This window comes from Ambystoma mexicanum, chromosome 12, assembly GCF_040938575.1.
Source record: "Ambystoma mexicanum isolate Mex_15411 chromosome 12, UKY_AmexF1_1, whole genome shotgun sequence".
Classification (NCBI taxonomy): Eukaryota; Metazoa; Chordata; class Amphibia; order Caudata; family Ambystomatidae; genus Ambystoma; species Ambystoma mexicanum.
The window spans coordinates 1,062,848,743-1,062,867,002 of NC_090936.1; the positions used below are offsets into that span (position 1 = coordinate 1,062,848,743).

The 18,260-nt window shown below is 42.3% G+C and overlaps 1 protein-coding gene across 2 annotated transcripts in view; it reads right to left on the minus strand.

The window, feature by feature from the left end:
- Positions 1-18,260, minus strand: part of CEP41 (centrosomal protein 41) — a 562,782-nt gene that overhangs the window by 453,181 nt on the left and 91,341 nt on the right. The window lies entirely within an intron of this gene.

Sequence of the window (18,260 nt, forward strand, 5' to 3'; positions counted from 1 at the left end):
GCCGTAACGGACGCCACAGAGGAGGTTGACGAAGCATTCGACTGTCTTTGACTGCGCCGGGTGAGTCTGGTGCAAGGCCTTCTTTTCATCCGGCCTTTGTTTCTCAGATTTCTCCCGTAACTTGGCCGGGGTGGAGGAACTCGATGGCAGACTGCCTGAGGTGGCGGACGGCGATGGTGATCGCGGTGGATCCAGACTAGGACCTGCATCGCAGCGAACCATGCTGAATCGACCTTGCAGTTCTTGGCCTCGTCTTGGACCCCTCACCCCCCCACCGCCCTACAGATGTGGCGTCCTCAAAGGACTTCGACCTCCTCCCGGAGGGAGAGCACTCCACGAACCGAACAGTCCTGGGTGAGGCATGACCTTGCTCAGAGGAGAGGTCAGGGGCCTTGTTCGACTTCAGCCATGTGCTTTGCTTCTGCTTAGCCAGGTGGGGAGAACGTTAGGCTTACCTTTCCCCTGCCCCTGGCAAAACTACTAATTGGACTCATACAGGCAAAGATCACACATAGACCATGAATTATAGTAAAAAATTTAAATGGCTCATTATAGGCCCTTTATTCACTCCTTATATATGGACACATCATACACAAAATAAACATATAGTCAGTTGTACAGAAACATAGAAAAAGAGAACATCACCGTTATCAATGTTGCAGAAGACACCTTCATCTTTGCCACTACAACACTGCTTAGTCCCAAAGCAGGTAGGCGAAGAGATCACACGTGATAACAGGGTCTGGAGCTGAGCCCTCCCTCGCCTGCATCACCCGGAGGTCCAGATTCTAACTGCTTTTCACAGAGGAAAAACGACTTCTCTTTATGGGGGCATGTCCCTGCCCTTTTCAGTTATAACTGCCCTCAGCCAAAGAGCAGATCACAAGTGGAAGGTGGCAAAGAGTGGAAAACCCCAGATTTCCTCTCCTTGCATTCTCCCAGGACCCCTTATGACTGCACCTGCAGAGTGGTCCAACTCACTCTTTGGCTCGTCCTTCAGCGGACAATACAATAAACAATTCTCCACATAAGTCCACTCAGCAACAATATTTATGTGTCCTTGCTTTGCCTTCACGGCCGGGATGCACGTTTACTCGGCTGAGCCCATGAAAAACATAGGTTCTCATTACGGTGATGGGAGATGAGTGTCCAAGATGGCTGCACACCGGCGCCATGTTATTTTAGCTCTGTTTTCGAATAAGCATTACACCATGCCACCAGCCTGTCATACCGGTCTTTCTTCATTTTCTTCAAGAATCCCAGGCATATCTCGCTCCCGTCATTGTGGTCCGGTGCAGGAAGTACAGACACATTTGAGGTTGTCCTCCACAAAGACGTTCCTTAGCCCGCATTGGGCGCAGGGCCTGAAAATGGTCCTTCCCTCCTTTTTCTACTCCGTCATGGTCGGAGTGCGCGAAGTAGGCTCAAGTCGGCCTTCCAGGAACTTTGACGAACAACTTTCCTTCACAGACAACGCATCCCTGTTGCCGGCCGATGAAGACAGGAGCACAAGGACTGCGGTGGAACAAAAATAGACAGTTTCCTGCAAAAAATGTGTAAAAAAAAAGTACTGAAGGACTCCCAACACTAAATCGTGCAGTAAAAATATGCAGATGGCTGCCAGAGGCGGGGCGTAGGGAGAGGACTGTCAATGGATGAGGGCAGTATGACCCAGAGGACAGCGATTGGTTTGGAGGAGAAATACAGTTTTAAAGTGAAAGTGAAACTGTTTTTTCTTTTACCAAGGATTCCCAGCCTGACAACAGGGAACATTCATGACAATGTGAATCGATGCCAGTCCCCAAGCTGGAGAAATCGCAAGACTCCAAGTCATACAACACAGTGCTATTAGAGCTATTGTAGGGATGAAAAAATATAAACATGTCTCAGAGGCTCGCAAGGGTTTACACTGGCTCCCTGTGGATGCTAGAATACACTTGACTGTTAACAATAGTGTATAAATGCCTGAGGGGGGGGGATCCAATCCACACTTCCTGGCAGAAAGGTTAGTTAAGAAGCCCGTCAAACAGACATCCGAGATCAGACAACACCAACATGGTTGTTGTGCCAAGAGCCAAGTTATACCAAGTCAATAAAAGTGTGCTTTGTATAGCAACACCCAGACTTTGGAACTCTATCCTGCTCGATCTCAGAAGTGTAAAATCATTATGCATGTTCAAGAAGAAAGTGAAGACCTTTCTCTTTAAGTAATCTTGATATCTAACAACCCTTGCCTCGCAGGATTTCAGGCACTACCCACTGGAGGATGGTTTGTTCTATGATGTATGTCTAGTTTAATTCTTGGTATGATTTTCTCCTCCAGCGCCCGTATGCCTCCGGGCCTTTCTGGGTTGCGCCGTATACATACATTAAAGTAAAGTAAATTAAAGTCTGTGAATGAACTTAAAGCAAGCACACTTTCAGCAACATGTTTTCTACTCATAATTTGATCACATTTTAGGAATGTTTCAGAGTGTCATGCTGAGAACCTGGTGTCTGCAGAAGCTGCTGAACCCCCGACAATCCACCCAAAATGTGGCACTCTGAGCTGACATAAATATAACTGCTCAGTTTACCTCACTTTCAGGGGAAAGGGGGAAGGGACAAAGAAACAAACACCAGACTGGAAGCTATCAACTCGCTGGTTCTTCACCTGTAGTTAAAACATAAACATGCAATATACCTCATTACTCATGGGTTACTATACTAACCTTAAACTCTAAATCCTTTATCAAAATAGTTTAAAAACCATACCTGGTTCTTCTCTTCAGAATGCCCAGAGAAGAGAAAAGCAGACAAGACTTCCTTACTTGTGGACCAGAATCTTATAGATAATTCAGCCTTCTCAGTAGGTCCATGAATGTAAATTAACTTTGTAGTTAGTCTGCTCAACTCTAAGATTCTTGAACAAGGTCTTCAAGTAAGATTTAGGAAGTTCTTTTAAGTTCTTGTATTTGTTTTTAATATTTTCTTTGTAGAGTGTCTTTTTCTCAGGAACAAATTTAACTTGCGATGGAATCTTCACGTGGAAAAAACGCACTCGCGCTAAAGTCCAACTCACGAATAAATACGTACACGCGCAAAATACACACGCGCTATTTTCTCACGCAGAAAAAACCCTTGAGTAAACGAACAGTAAATGCTAGTCCAAAGTACACGCTCGCGCTTCACTCTCACGCGCAGAGACAAATGCGCGGGCGCAAAGTAACGGACAAAAAACTCACGCGCTAGTTTGAATTGACACGTAGCGATAAAAACAAATGTACGCGCTTCAATCTTTTTAGATACAGATTTGCGATTTCAATCCCTTAGATAAATATAACCTTTTTACAAAGTTCAACAAAACTGGAAGGTCACTTATCTTGTGAATAAGACTTGAAAACTTCTTTTCTCAGAAAAAATTGAAGTTTCTGACTCCTGTCCTGTGTCTCCACCAAACTCCAAACACGACTCCAGTTATACTTTCAGATCTTCTGCTCAACTGCAAGAAACTTGTCACCCTTGACAAAGTTAAGCAGGAGCAACAAGGCACACAACCTCTCAGCTGGGCAAGGACGATGAAAGGCAGTTTAGAATGTTCATTGTCCTCCCTATAAACAATCTCCAGCCAATCAGAATTCAGACTGAGAACCTCCATCTTGGCTTGGGGCAATCTCCATAGACTGCAATGAAGGTTAAGGGCAAAATTGGCTGTTTAAAAATATAACCCATAATAACTTCCTAAAACCTTTCTATACTAAATATGTGTCTCCCCTGACCCAATGTAAATGAGTATATGATACTGTATGTAAAGAATATGTCACTCCAACCTGACAGTACCTGACAGTACCCCCCCTCCTAACGCCCAGTTCCTGGGCCACTCTTCAATGGAAATTTTTTATGGAATCTTTCTACCAAACGAGGAGCATGCACATCACTTGCTTTCTCCCAAGTGCGCTCTTCAGGACCAAAGCCCTCCCAATCAATGAGATACTGTAGCTTTCCTCTTACTCTTCTAGAGTCCGGAATTCTCTTAACCAGAAATTCTTCGGAAGCATCTTCCTCAAATCACAACTGCCAAAAGAGTAGGTGTTAATCTAGTTCCTTTAACCACAGGTTTTAATAAACTAACATGGAACGTTGGATGAGTTTTCATATGACTGGGTAATTTAAGACGAACAGCCACTGGATTAATCACCTTTTCAACAACAAACGGTCCTACGAAACAAGGACAAAACTTATTTCTTCCTTTAATTCTCAAAAACTTGGCTGATAACCACACCAAATCTCCTTCACTATATTGAGGACTAATCTTCCTTTTACGGTCAGCAAACCCTTTGTATTTTTGTTTACTCTCCACCAACACCCCTTTTGCCTTTTCCAAATTTCTTTTCATAACTTCTAGTCTCCTTTCGACTTCTGGGTTTTCTGAATCATTATTAATCTCAATACTAAGAAAACGAGGATGAAAACCTCGTCCCAAATAAAACGGAGACATAGAGGTGGCATCCTTACTACAGTTGTTATATGCGAATTCTGCAACCCACAACAAATCTACCCACTCTTCACCTGTCTGCAGATAACACCTCAAATATTTTTCCAACTCCTGATTTATCCTTTCTACCTGCCCATTGGTTTCTGGATGGTAACCTGATGATAAACATACCTCCACTCCAAATCTCTTACAAGAAGCTCTCCAAAACTTAGAAATAAATTGAGAACCTCTATCTGAGATGACCTGACTGGGAATTCCATGTAATCTTACCACTTCTTGCAAGAAACTATGAGCTAAACTATCAGCGGTAACCTCTCCCTTCATTGGAATGAAATGTGCTTCTTTAGTGAGTAAATCAACTACAACCAATACCGAAGTACAACCTTTATCTTGTGGAAGATTTGTGATGAAATCTAAAGACACAGAGTACCAAGGCCGCGGTGGAACTGGTAACGGCTCCAATAACCCAGAAGGCTTTCCGATGAGATTCTTAGATCTAGCACAAATTTCACAGGTCTTAACAAAATTAAGGGTATCTTGTCGAATTCGTTCCCACCAAAAATGTCTTCTGATCAACTCAAGAGTCTTCCGATACCCTGGATGTCCTGCCAAGACTGATTCGTGACACTCCTTCAACATTTTTTCTCTAAGTTCAATAGATGGTAAATAGAGTCTGTCATCTAAATAAGGTAAACCATCTTTAATTTTGTGAGCTGGATCCAAAGGAACCCAATCTTCAAGTTGTGTCTCAGAAATGGATTCCCTTACTTTCTTGAAGATTTCGTTCTCCTTTTCAACCCCAGCAAGAACAAAACGTTCTGGAGCGATCAATGGAAGAGGCTCACAGACCGACTTAACCTCACTTTCTGGAAACTGCCGTGACAGAGCATCTGCCTTTTTATTTTGATTACCTGGCTTGAAAGTAACTAACTATAAAGTCATAATCCGCAAAAAATAATGACCACCTAAGTTGTCGAGGTGTCAGAGTTTTTGCTGTCTTCAAAAAGAGTAAATTTTGGTGGTCAGTTAATACAGTCACAGTGTGAAGTGCTCCTTTTAAAAAATTTCGCCATTCTTCAAATGCTGCTTTGATAGCAAGAAGCTCTCGGTCTGAAATGGTGTAATTTTCTTCTGCAGTTGAAAATCTCTTAGAAAAGTAAGCCACTGGATGCAATTGTCCTGTAACATTATGCCTCTGAGACAACACTGCTCCCATTGCCACATTGGAAGCATCAGCCTCTACAAAAAATGGTTTGGAAGTATCAGGATGAATCAAAATAGGAGAGGTAATGAATTTCTCCTTCAAAATTTGAAAAGCCTCATCAGCCTTAGCTTCCCAAACAAATGGAACTCCTTTTCTTAAAAGTCGAGTAATTGGAGCTGCTAAACTGGAGAAGCCTTCAATGAATCTTCGGTAAAAATTGGCAAATCCCAAAAAGCTCTGGATCTCCTTCACCTTAGTTGGAGTAGGCCAATCACGAATGGCTTCCACCTTTTTTGGATTCATTTCCAGACCACAAGGAGTAATCACAAATCCTAAAAATTCTACCGAATCCGTATGGAACTGACTCTTCTCCAATTTAGCGAAAAGATTATTCTCTCTCAATTTCCTCAAGACCTGTCGAACGTGAATTTTGTATTTCTCCAAATTCTGTGAAAAAATCAAAATGTCATCAATATAGACGAAAACAAAAACATCAAGAAATTCCTGAAGAACCTCATCGATAAAAAATTGAAAAGCCGCTGGGGCATTGCAAAGACCGAAAGGCATCACTTGGTACTCGTACAGGCCAAATCTGGTTTTAAATGCCATCTTCCACTCATCCCCCTCTTGGACCCTTGCAAGATAAGCTCCACGTAAATCCAACTTAGAAAATATGGTCGCACCTTGGATTTGATTTAACATTTCTGAAATGAGAGGGAGAGGATACCGATTTTTCACTGTCATTCTATTTACTGCCCTGTAATCTATACAAGTTCTGAGAGAACCATCAGCTTTAGGCACAAAGAACAATGGTGAGGCTGCCGGCGATTGAGAGTGCCGAATAAATCCCTTAGCCAAATTTTCCTTTAAATATTCTTTCAAATAATCATTCTCTTTTTCAGTTAAGGCATAAACCCTACTGCTTGATAAAATAGCTCCAGGCTCCAACTCCATCTTGCAGTCAAAAGGCCTATGAGGAGGCAAATCTCCAGCTTCCTTTTCATCAAAAACATCCCAAAAATCTTGATAACAAGTTGGAAGTTCACCCACAACTGCTCCAATGTCAAAACCTATTTCCCCTCTTTCTGCAAGCGAGAATGAAACGGAATTCACAACTTTTTCTTTCTCTTCAAAAGATTTTCCTGAAAGACAATGGTCCTGACAAAAGGTTGATTCTAAGGATACAATTCTTGCACTCCAATCAATTCTGGGATTATGAAGTGTAAGCCAGGGCATACCCAAAATAATTTTCAAGATTGGAGCGTCAATTAACTCAAAAGAGATATTTTCTTTATGACCTCCAGTCATCTCCATCTCAAGTAACTCTGTATTATGAGTGATTGGACCTGAAGAAAGAGATGTCCCATCAACTGCTCTGACCTGCTCCATTTCTTTCTTAGCAACTATAGGAACACCTAGAGTTTTAGCCAATCCTCTATCCATAAAATTACCTGTAGCTCCTGAATCAACAATAATTGGCCCAGAACCTAAAAATACCTTTTCAAACATCAAGGATATGTTCACCGTTATGTGAGGAACCGCTGTCTGTATTTTGTTTGCCACTTGTTGTACTCTGCCTGAAGATTTGGAGATCTTCTTGGGGGTAAAAGGACAGGTTTCAAGAAAATGACCACTCCTACCACAGTATAAGCACAAATTATTCTCCCTTCTTCTTGCCTTCTCTTCCTTGGACAACGGACCTCTCACCCGGCTCTGCTGGTCAATTATCTTTGACTTCACTTCTCTGTTCACCACCTCAACTTTAGGCCTCTCCATTCTTCCCGGAAACCTAACCTCTCCCTGAGTATGTCTACGCTCAGAAAGTCTTTCTGTTAAACGAAAATCCAACTGTACCACCAAATCAATTAAGGCATCTAAAGTATTTGGTGGCTCCAAAACTCCAGCCAGAGCATCTTTTAACTCATCCTTTAAGCCCCTATAAAATAAGGAAGCCCTCTTCTCCTCTGGCCATTTACTTTCTAAAATTAAAGTTCTAAATTGAGTGATATAAGAAATCAACTCCTTTCCTCCCTGGCGCAGTTCCAGTAATTCTCCATCAACCTCTAAAGATAACTGTCTCTTATCAAACATTTTCTTAAATTCTGTCTGGAAAAGGGAATAATTATTCAAAGCCAAATTCTTTTGACTAACCAATAGACTTCCCGACGCAGAAGCTTCTCCAGATAAATACACGTCGAGTACAGCGAGTGCTGTTTGCTGGAGGAAGACTTCGCGTGGATCGCCTGCGCTGTCGGAGGGAGACTGCGTGTGGATTGCCTGCGCTCGTCTGCGCTGCAGTAAACGCTGAACTTTTTTCTGCCAGGAGGACGTCTTTAACAGTTGCACCTAGTGTGCCTGACCAAGGTCCTTTCCTGTCTGTGAGGCCGCCCCTCACTAACTCCGCCCTTCCCACCATCCATAACTATCACGCCTTCCGCGCACAGGCGCCGCGCACACGTCGAGTACAGAGAGTGCTGTTTGCTGGAGGAAGACTTCGCTTGGATCGCCTGCGCTGTCGGAGGGAGACTGCGTGTGGATTGCCTGCGCTCGTCTGCGCTGCAGTAAACGCTGAACTTTTTTCTGCCAGGAGGACATCTTTAACAGTTGCACCTAGTGTGCCTGACCAAGGTCCTTTCCTGTCTGTGAGGCCGCCCCTCACTAACTCCGCCCTTCCCACCATCCATAACTATCACGCCTTTCGCGCACAGGCGCCGCGCACACGTCGAGTACAGCGAGTGCTGTTTGCTGGAGGAAGACTTCACTTGGATCGCCTGCGCTGTCGGAGGGAGACTGCGTGTGGATTGCCTGCGCTCGTCTGCGCTGCAGTAAACGCTGAACTTTTTTCTGCCAGGAGGACGTCTTTAACAGTTGCACCTAGTGTGCCTGACCAAGGTGACTGTGTTCTTGGGGGCTCACCATACATATCCAGGGGAGGGGCAGTGCTTGCGTGTGCACTCCCAGGAGCTGCCTGTGTCCCAAAGGGAAAAAGGGTGGTTCTATTGTGACTCGTGTACACTCTTAGGAGTCTCCCAGTGTTTCAAAGGGAAAAAGGGTGGTCCTATTGTGACACGTCATAAACTATGTTCCCTCCCTCTTCATGATCACAATGTTGGTCGCAAGTGTTTATTGTGTTCTTTGTTTGTTTTACTTTTAAAGGTCCTTTCCTGTCTGTGAGGCCGCCCCTCACTAACTCCGCCCTTCCCACCATCCATAACTATCACGCCTTCCGCGCACAGGCGCCGCGCACACGTCGAGTACAGCGAGTGCTGTTTGCTGTTCGCGGTGCGCGGAGCGGCGGGGCGGAATCCTTTTCCCTGTGGGGGTCCACCACGGTAGATTTTCCTTCTCCCAGGTTAAACAAGAAGAGGTGGGTTACCTGACTATTATTACTATATTACGCAGAGCGCGGAGTGGTTAAGAGGGGAGAAAAAAAAGAAGAAAAAAAAAAAAATGTCCTACCGCCTTACAACAAATATGCCCCCTCACAGTACCGATATTTATCTTCTACCTAAAACCTGCTCTACTTCCTGTATGGTCGTGGAAACAGATCCTGGTCCGCAATTTTTACCTAAAACCGGCTCTACTTCCTGTATGGTCGTGGAAACAGATCCTGGACCTCAACCTTTTTACTCGGCACACTCTGCCATTGATTCGGGGAAATTATTTCAAGTCGAGCCTATTTTCTCATTTGAACACGATGTGCATGACCCTATAGTTTCGATTTCTGCCATGTCAACATCGAACTTGAGAACCTCTGGTATTGGATCACAGAGGCAACATACGGAATTTCCAAGCCATTTTAAAACTCCTAGTGTAACTAATAATCCTTGTCCACTATCAGATATCACCATGTTGGCCTCGACGCGAAATGTTTCACGCCTTTCCTCATCCCATATTGGCATTTCACCAATTCCCTTTCCACCCTTACTACAAGATCGCTCCAATCCATTGACGGAATCAACACAAAATGAGTCTATCATGGATGGGAGCATGTCGATTTATCCACCTGCTAATTCATTAGGAACCATGTCTCTTAAAAATGATTGGTTTCGTTCCCATTCCCCTCAATCTTTGTTACCTTCTTTTGTTTTACCGACCCCAAGAGCTCTTAAAGAAGTATCGACAGATACACGATTACATGATATGGTTATGACACAACCAGCTATGTCTGCTATCAATACCACCCTCATGAGCTTGTGTAAGCTATTTGAATCTCTAGATACAAAGGTCTCTCATCAATCTAAACAGTTTGACGATTTAATGAGATGGTTGTCGGTTCATTATGTCTCTGTTGCTGCCAAAAACATCACCTAGCCAAGTAAGCAAAGTATGACCGATCCCGCGCAACAACGTGAGGATCTAATAACATCTTTATCACCAGTAGCCAAATCTGTCCATACTGCTAATGCACCCATTGCTGGATTTTGTGCCCTTCCTCTGATTCCTGGTATCATTTGCCCTTGTGAGGCTTCTTATGACATAACATCAGCACCTCAAAAGTGTTCTGCACAGATAAAAAATCAGATTCCATCAGATAACAAAATACCCAGTCCAGCTCTGACAAGATCTGATATTAGAAAAAATGGTCAGGGCCGCAGTCATCTGGACGCCTTGAACGTTCGGAACCCAAAGGTCATGCCAAAAAAACCCTTGGCACTAAAAAAGACCAAAAACATGGTTGGTCTGAAACAAACCAAAAAAACATTGAATTCCTTTTTTAAAGCCCTGGGTAAGTCGACAGCGCAACAAGAAAGGGAATTTGTACCCCCAGGGCCTCCCCATGTTTTGACACACACCACTAAGAACGCACCAGTTCCGGGGAGAGATGGCGAGAGCTGGTCAATGAAACTCCAACAGAGTGAGCAACCCCACGTTTTGCCTTTCACCTTTACAAACGTGTCGGCCTCGGGGAGTGCCCCCTTAGACTTTCAACCATCGAAGAAGATTGCTCAGGAGTATCCTTTGAACTTTGGACAGAGTAGGCCGATGACACACCAACAGACGGAGATACCGTTTATAGCAAACAAGATCCTTAAGTCATCATTTCCAATGCCGGCCATGCTGTCAGAAGAACATTTGTTGACCTCCACGTCCGTCTTTAATTGCGACAAAAGGTATTCTATCTCCTTTGTCCCAATTAATATCTGCCATAGACCGGAATATAGAGGCTGACAGACAACTGGTGACACTAAAAGCACAAAATGAAGCACATCATAGACTTTTTGTGCCCAAAGGTGTCCCAAACACAAGAGAGCCAAGTCAGACCATTATACCTCTTCATAGAGATTCCTTAAGCTCCTCTACTACTAATGGGCCGCTGATGAACATGGACTCTAATATTACTGACTTCGGCCACCAAAAGAAAGCCAAAATGCCAGTTCCCCCAGCTGATCTGGTTTCTTCTGTACAGTTGCATACTCTCAAACAACAAATAGATGCCTATCTGGCCAATAGTTTAGCTCAAGCACAAAATGTTTTGAGGTCATCGACAGTAGCTGCTGAAACTCAACATCCATTGCAGCCTACTATAAGTCAACACCCAACAAGTGCATGTGTTCATGGAAATCATGAGTCTAATCATCCTGATATGCCCCACTTGCAGTGGGCTCCAGAGAAAAATTCGAGTCAGATAATATCACGTCATTTACATCCACGTCGTGCTTCCTTTTTCACACTCATTCTGAAATGTAGAGAGGGAAATTTCCCCAGCTATGATTTAAATCGCAATAGCGTTCTCAACATTTTTAGAGACATTGAGGATTTGAAAAAGGTGGCATCACATGATATTGACCAAATTGAATTTGTTTCTGATTTAACAAATTCAATTGTGAGGCTATGGATACCATCTGCTCTAGTTCATGATGCCATCTGGCAATGTAAAATGTCATTATTCAGTATGGGTTTTCTCCTTGCAGAAGATCCAGCTAAGGAGCGCTTGCCAATTCAACAGCTTAGGCATAAACCCAATATATACAGTGGCGCTCAACGTCCTTCGGGTAATGTACAGAACGATGATATTTCCCACCTGTAACCATCAACGTCAGAAGTGACAGAGGTCGCTTATTTTCTGAGTTGGAACACAAGAGGACACTCTCACTTACCTTCCACTTTTGCACAATTTACTGTCAAATATCATCTAATTGCCTTACAAGAAACCTGGCTAACCGCCTGTCCTGTTTGGGATGGCTATGAAATCTCCCTTCTTCCTGCCAAGTCTAGCAAAGGCCGTCCGTCATCAGGCTTATTAGTGGGGGTACATCATGCCAGTGGTTTTTGCATTGCCCCGTGGGCCTCAGTTGATGTCCAGATTCAGTTGGTCCTCATCTGGGATCATTCTCAAGAATTAGCACTCATAAATGTTTATCGTAATCCGTCCATGATGGATGATGAGGCTTTTTTTGAAGGTATGAATAAAATGCTTAACCTGATATTAACTAGGAAATCTGTATCCCACATTATTGTTGCGGGGGACCTTAACTTGGATTGTCGAGATTTACTAACACCTTCTTCAGTGGCCTTAAAATGGACAACTCTGATGACTGAAAGGAACCTACATAGATTAAATGGGTCCATAAAGGGTGACACCCAATCTCACTACACCTGGCATCGAGGTTCAACCACGAGCACTCTAGATTATATATACACGAACTCTTTTCTGTTTCAAAGAGCGCAAGAGCTCACCATTTGTCCACATCCTAATAGTGATCATTGTCTTTTAATTGTGAAATTTGCATGGATATTTGAACATGAATCCCATCGCCAGGTCCATCGTGACGTAGCATCTATTAATACGGCACGAAATCGTCTCAGATGGACCTCGCAGAAATTACATTCATTCATTCATGTTCACTCTAGAAGCAAATGATTGGCATACCAATGGGGTATCTTATAATGATCTGTTAAAGCCCCACAGACAAAACATCACAATCTTACGCCACAATCGCATTTATCATTCACATACTTTTGACCCTGCAATCAAGAAATTAAAAGCTGAATATAGGAACATTAAGAAACAGATTATTGCTCAACATGGTCCATTTTGTTATCAGCTATTAAAGACTGCCAAATGCCGCTATAAAAACTGGCTCAAACAGAGGAAATCCTTACAGTTTCACCATGACAGTGTCTCTTGGCTTGGTGCAGTGAGGAAAAAAAATGCGGCACAGATGTGGCAAATGCTGAATAATGCCAAAATCAACTTACAGGGTGACGCTCAGATCAACGGCGTCACCGAAAAAGAATGGATCTCACACTGCTCGACATTATATGCTGATCCGATCTATGACAAATTGCTTTATACATCAGCTTCACGATCACCCTGGCAACTTTGTTTGTCAGAAGACTTAATTCTAGCTTCCCTCAAACAAATCAGTTCATCGAAAGCCCAAGGACCAGATGGGTTGTCTAACTATATGTTTAAGGCTTCTCCACATGAATGGGCTCGTATTTTGTTTCTAATTTTTAATAAAGTTCTGGCCATCCGTAAAATTCCTGCTTCTTGGAAGACCTCGATCATCATCCCCATTTTCAAGAAGGGCGATCGTACCATCCCTGCCAATTATCGGCCGATCGCTCTTCTTGATGCTCTGGGGAAGGTATTCGCAAAGATTGTTTTGGCCGAATTCAATGCGTGGACTTGCCGTGCTCTGCTGCGTGATCCAAATCAAACGGGATTCGTAGCGGGCATGGGCACATCCATAAACTTATTTACTCTCAATGCCATCAAATTACATTGCATTCACCAAAAGCAAACCGTTTATTTTGCTTTTATTGATCTCAATTCAGCTTTCGATTCAGTTAGTCGGGTGCTTCTGTTGGCCAAATTGCGCAGAGATCAGTGTCCCGAGACATTGTTAGACATCATACATCAGTTCCATTACAATACTTCAATTACAGTTCGTCTAACCTTAGACGGTATGCTATCTGGAAAAATTCCTACATCACGAGGCCTAAAGCAAGGTTGTTTATTGGCATCTGCCATTTTTAATTATTTCATTCAAGATTTAAGATTTGATTTAGTGAAAACCATTTCAGATTCACCGAAATTGAATGGTTACACAATTCAGTCCCTCCTCTACGCTGATGATTTGGTTTTGGTTTCAAAGACTCAAGTAGGGCTCCAACGACTTTTGGATACATTTTACTCTTATACTGTGCATAATGAACTCAAAGTCAATTTTACTAAAACTCAAATTGTGGCCGTTTGTCCAAAAAGGCGTTGTTTCTCTTCTTATATTTGGCACATGAACCAAGTTCAGATTAGCAGAGTACCCTCATATACTTATTTGGGAATTGTATTTGAGAATGTACAATCTCCCGCAAGTCATCTGGCATGTTTGACATGCAGGCTAACTGGCTTCATATCTCAGGCAACTATTTTAATGCACAAATTTGGTAAATTTTCAGTCCTTCCTCCATGGCAGTTCTGGACTGCAAAAATAGTCCCGGCCCTACTGTATGGCTTGGAAACCTCTCAAGAAATTTCACCCAAGCATTTGGCCAAATGGGAGGCGCGTTATTGGCGTCACATTTTGCATCTGCCTAACTGTATCCCGGTGAGTTGGCTGAGATATGAGCTTGGCCTGATTTCATTACATGCTATCCTGAATTGGCACAAATGTGCCTTTTTTAGAAAATGCATTATGTCAACCACATCACGAATCTTGCTGCAATATTTATCATCTTATATGTTTTCAACAAATCACGATTTTGTTAAGACATGGCTAATGTCTGTCTATGTGGTACTAATTAAAGCCGAAGTATCCATTGAGCTATTAACTTGCAATCCAGACACAGCCAAAAGCAAAATTTATGCCATAGACTGGATTACAACTCGACAGAGTTGTCTTATGTATCAGGATGCTGACGCTAATAGATTTCCGCATAAGAAAATGCGAACCCTGCCTTCATATTTAGTACGTTGCCCTTCTCCGAATTACCGTCATCATATTTTAAAATTACGTTTCAATTTATGGGGCACCAGAGAACTACTCTATAAAAGGAATCAACTGCAGGGAGTTGGAAATTTTTGTCGTTTTTGCACAACATACAACACTCCCGAAACCATGAGGCATCTTATCACAGAATGCACAGTTCTGCGTCCCCTGCGCGAAATTTATTTTGCGCGACATTGCAACTACCTCCAACTTGCTACACAAGAGTTGTCATGGTTTCTTGTTTTGGGCTCGGGATATCAGCCATTACAAATTACAACTGTTAATTTTCTTTTGAGTTTAAAGTTGGAACCGATAGTGACTTTGAGTCAGTAAAAGTTAGTGAAATAATAAGTCATGAATTTATCAAATAACAATGAAATGTATATTTGTCAGTTGTGTTCTATTTATTGGTTTTATTGTCTTTTTTCTAAATACATTTGGATTATGTATATTTGAAAGGTTGATTAATTTCAACTATAACAAATAAAAAAAAAAAAAAAAAAAAGAAAAATATGATAAGATGAATGTTACCTTTGAAGCATCTGTGGAAAACAACTCTGGACAACTTAGAAAATGCAATTCACACTGAGTCTGAAAAATGTGAAACTTTCTAGAATCTCCTAAGAAACGTTCTGGAGCTGCCAAAGGAACAGGCATAACTAAAGTTCCTAAACCTCTCTCTGCCCCCTGGGAGGCCTAGGTTCTTTTTCTTCTCCTACTCTTACCAACTCAGGTGGGTTTCCTGCACCTTCCGAAACTTCACCTTCTCTTTCTTGTATTTGGCTTACCTTTAAATTTAACTCATCCATTCTTTGACAAAGACTTGAATACTCCTGATGAGCCACCCATAACTCTTCTCTCATTTCCCTAACCATTACTCCCAATGCCTCCATGGTTGTCTCGTCGGGGTTCATAACAGCTTGGGCAGACACTTTTTTTATTGGCCTTTCATACTGTCATGCTGAGAACCTGGTGTCTGCAGAAGCTGCTGTACCCCCGACAATCCACCCAAAATGTGACACTCTGAGCTGACATAAATATAACTGCTCAGTTTACCTCACTTTCAGGGGAAAAGGGGAAGGGACAAAGAAACAAACACCAGGCTGGAAGCGATCAACTCGCTGGTTCTTCATCTGTAGTTAAAACATAAACATGCAATATACCTCATTACTCATGGGTTACCATACTAACCTTAAACTCTAAATCCTTTACAAAAATAGTTTAAAAACCATACCTGGTTCTTCTCTTCAGAATGCCCAGAGAAGTGAAAAGCAGACAAGACTTCCTTACTTGTGGACCAGAATATTATAGATAATTCAGCCTTCTCAGTAGGTCCATGAATGTAATTTAACTTTGTAGTTAGTCTGCTCAACTCTAAGATTCTTGAACAAGGTCTTCAAGTAAGATTTAGGAAGTTCTTTTAAGTTCTTGTATTTGTTTTTAATATTTTCTTTGTAGAGTGTCTTTTTCTCAGGAACGAATTTAACTTGCGATGGAATCTTCACGTGGAAAGCCAGAAACCGCGGGAAGAAAAAAATCACGCGCTTTTACTCCAGATAGCGGGAAATACGCACACGCATTAACAATCAAGTTCGCGGGAAAAAACGCACTTGCGCTAAAGTCCAAGACGCGATAAAAATTACACGCGCTTTCCTCAAAGTCGCAGGAAATACGCACACGCACTTACAATTCAATTCGCGGGTAAAACACACTCGCGCTAAAGTCCAAGACGCGATAAAAATTACACGCGCTTTCCTCAAAGTCGCGGAAAATACGCTCACGCGCTGACAATTCAATTCGCGGGCAAAACGCACTCGCGCTAAAGTCCAACTCACGAATAAATACGTACACGCGCAAAATACACACGCGCTTATTGTATCACGCAGAAAAAACCCTTGCGTAAACGGACAGTAAATGCGAGTTCAAAGTACACGCTCGCGCTTCACTCTCACGCGCAGAGACACTAGCGCGGGCGCAAAGTAACGGACAAAAAACTCACGCGCTAGTTTGAATTGACACGTAGCGATAAAAACAAACGTACGCGCTTCAATCTTTTTAGATACAGATTTGCGATTTCAATCCCTTAAATAAATATAACCTTTTTACAAAGTTCAACAAAACTGGAAGGTCACTTCTCTTGTGAATAAGACTTGAAAACTTCTTTTCTCAGAAAAATGGAAGTTTCTGACTCCTGTCCTGTGTCTCCACCAAACTCCAAACACGACTCCTGTTATACTTTCGGATCTTCTGCTCAACTGCAAGAAACTTGTCACCCTTGACAAAGTTAAGCAGGAGCAACAAGGCACATGACCTCTCAGCTGGGCAAGGACGATGAAAGGCAGTTAGAATGTTCATTGTCCTCCCTATAAACAATCTCCAGCCAATCAGAATTCAGACTGAGAACCTCCATCTTGGCTTGGGGCAATCTAGACTGCAATGAAGGTTAAGGGCAAAATTGGCTGTTTAAAAATATAACCCATAATAACTTCCTAAAACCTTTCTATACTAAATATGTGTCTCCCCTGACCCAATGTAAATGAGTATATGATACTGTATGTAAAGAATATGTCACTCCAACCTGACAGTACCTGACACAGAGAAACTGTAAAGGGTCATGAACTACGCTTGGAAGTAAAAAGTAATGCCACATATGAATAGATCTGTACACAGATCGTATGATAGGGACAAAAGAACGAGGGTCATGTTCTGCTGTTATTGGCACAAAACACTAGCAGACACATTTGTTGAATGTGACAATCGAAAATAACCAAGTTACTCACCGTAGTGACCACCTTACTCCTAGTCCATAGTCCCCTTTCCTCCATACTTATGGGACATTCCTCCGTCCTGTGGGATGGGACGGTCCTGTCCCACAGGAAAGAGGAATGTCCCATAAGTATGGAGGAAAGGGGACTATGGACTAGGAGTAAGATTTGAATAAAATACATTAATGCTTCTCAGTTTCTTCTATCTGAATGATTTATTCCATGTGTTATTTTTCAATATTTTATTTTGAATAATTACTTTTGGATTTCCTTTCATTTGCCTTTTGTAGTTTTGGGGCTTTTTAAAGTTGTATTTTTTGTGTGATTTGATGTCGGAGGACACCCTACTGAAGCCAGCAGTTTACCTCTAAGTTTCGCAATTCACTCAGTATTTAATGAAGTGGGGTGTTGATCAAAAACAACATCAAATGTGTGAGAAAAAAAATCCAATGCACTAACCAAAGGCACACCATATTTCTGTAGTATACCATTTCAAATCAATACTAACCATCAGGTTTAGCCCTCTCAGTGAAGAATGGATTGATCCGCTTTACCCTACAACAAAAAAGGAAACTCTTGACAACGTGACCCCAAGAATGAATACGAACCACTGCGTAAACTGGGGAGCCAAAATTCATGAACAAAGAAATAATATGGGGTCTGTATTTGGGCATTGTTCAAGAGTGAGATTACTCACAAGATTCAGATAAAATCTGCTTCATCTAGAGGCGAGTATAGGCACTTGTAAATTGAATCCAATTGGGAGATTTTTTTAATTACTGTTAAAGTGGTGAACTCTCAGAGGAAAGGCTGCTCTTTTTATTCATTGTCAATCCACAGTTTATCGTTTTAGGAAACAGTGGACAATGCCCGACAGTGAA